This window comes from Echinops telfairi, unplaced genomic scaffold, assembly GCF_000313985.2.
Source record: "Echinops telfairi isolate 266 unplaced genomic scaffold, ASM31398v2 ScPeMD7_7441;HRSCAF=8479, whole genome shotgun sequence".
NCBI lineage: Eukaryota > Metazoa > Chordata > Mammalia > Afrosoricida > Tenrecidae > Echinops > Echinops telfairi.
Window position 1 is genome coordinate 1,388,278 of NW_022111341.1, and position 1,751 is coordinate 1,390,028.

The following is a 1,751-nucleotide window of genomic DNA, read 5'->3' on the forward strand; positions in this document are numbered from 1 at the left end:
TTTTCAGCGAGGGGAGGGGAGGCCGATGTGAGGGAGGCCCATGAGAGGTGAGTTCTGAGACCCAAGAAGGTGCCGGATTCAAAATGGAGTCCCTTGTGCCAAGACCAGGCACATACTAAATGCAGTTAGCCTAAGGCTAACTTAGAAATTCACAGGGACATTTCTACCAGTCCCTCATGAGCCAGAATTGACTGAAGGGCAGTGTGTTTAACATACTTACAGCAATCTCTGTGGGATTTCTGTACCTCAATTCATGGCTCAGAGCAGACAGATTGGTCTGTCTGCAGACCAATCAGAGTGCAGACAGATTGACATCTGCCTCCAGATGTCACCAGGGAGGGCCAGAGAGCTCTGAGGGGCTTCTATTACTTGACTCGTTTAAATTTTTCTTTTGTTTGACTCTTAGTGATGAAAAGATAATCCCTGATAACTAGTTAGTCAGCAAAGAGGTCCTGGAACCGACCTAAGACTTAAAGACCTGTGTTGTTCTGCTTGCTTGCGCTTCGTCTGAAGTTGTTTCTCATGGTTACTCTGAAACCTGAGTTAATGTAAAACATTTATATGCGACTCTTCAAAGTGAAAATTCAAAGGAAAAGCTCGAGATTCTCTATGGATTCGGATTTCAAAGAGGACACCACGTGGACTGTCTGCATTGCCCTCGGTCTCCTAGCTGGGACCTTCTAATAAATTCCTCTTTCTTTCTCCAACTTGGGGTTTCTAACTTGGCTCAGCCTTGGAGGGTGGGAACCCTTATTAGGGTGAGCACTCCTGTCTTACACTAATTCTAGTAGGCCGACAGAAGAGTTTACGATGAGTCAAATGCCACTAAGATTTACTCAAGTGATGTAAAAGACAACAATGCTGTTCCTCAGGTCCCTCTATTAGTAGTCTGCAGACTTTTCCAATAAACTTACCTTGAGTCATCTCCCAGTCACAGATCAGAGTTATTGATCTGTGTTAAATAACTCCTGCCTGGATGGTAATGCTTTTGGATGAATATAAAGGGAATTGTGTCCCCAGCCCAAATCCCTTCCCCCTAGAGCCCCTCCTGTCCTCCCTACACCCTCCTACAAGCCCAGGACCAGTTTGCCTCAAGGTGGTCCACAGTGCAGGCACAAGTGGTGGCAGACGGGAGGCCCTTCTGTGTTCTTAGAGCACGGGCAGGAAGACTGTCCACGCAGGCATTTCTCTGCTAGACACTCACTGGCTCACAGATTTCGATGCCACTTGATCGTGGGCTCGAGGGCAGGCCATGGTGGCTGTGGACCTGCTGCCCCTGGAACCAGGCCTCTTGTTTCCAACCTCTCTGAATCTGGTCCTGTTGGCTCAGAGCTCCTGGGCTTGGGCTGCGGTCCTGCGTATTTGTGCCCCTTCTGTCCTCTACAAACTCACTGGGATCACACACCAGGCTTCTGAGTGAATTCTTTCTCTAGGACGCCAAGGACCTAGGTCTGTCTCTCCCCCGAGATATCTAACAGTCCTGCGCTTCCTACCAGCCATCCTGGGGGAGAGGGGCTGGAAAGGGCTGGGGTTGTTCTGGGCGTGGTCGTGGCTGAACCCTCGAGATTTCTTGTGCACCGCTAGGCAAGACGGCAGAGAGCTAGGGAGGGGGTCTCAGGGGACCCAGAGAAGGCAAGCTCTCCGCCCGCCCGCGGCCAAGCCCAGGCCATCTAGGGCGTTCCCACGGGTGCTGGAGGCTGCACCTTTTCCCGGAGCAGACAGCCTCACCTTTCTCCCGCGGGCCAGTGGGT